Genomic DNA, 279 nt, shown 5'->3' with positions numbered 1-279 from the left:
ATGGTTTCTGTGATGAATAAACCACGTTTGGTTGCAGCCCCAGCCCTTTCCTCCTTCACCCCAACGGGTTTACACACACTGCAACAGGGCAGGCTGCGGCGTTGGGATAATTTCTTAACGGAATAGGCTATTTGGGATATGTTTTCCTGGTTTTGCTGAGTTTTATTTTAGCAACACAAAAAAAAAGCACCAGTGTGGTCACCACGGAAAATGCCCTGGAGTGCTCTCGACCCCCCTCACCCCCGGGGATCGCCGCCCGCTGCTCCCCCAGGGCGGAAC

This window comes from Cariama cristata, unplaced genomic scaffold, assembly GCF_000690535.1.
Source record: "Cariama cristata isolate BGI_N322 unplaced genomic scaffold, ASM69053v1 scaffold27482, whole genome shotgun sequence".
NCBI classification, from domain to species: domain Eukaryota; kingdom Metazoa; phylum Chordata; class Aves; order Cariamiformes; family Cariamidae; genus Cariama; species Cariama cristata.
This window is presented reverse-complemented; position numbering follows the sequence as displayed.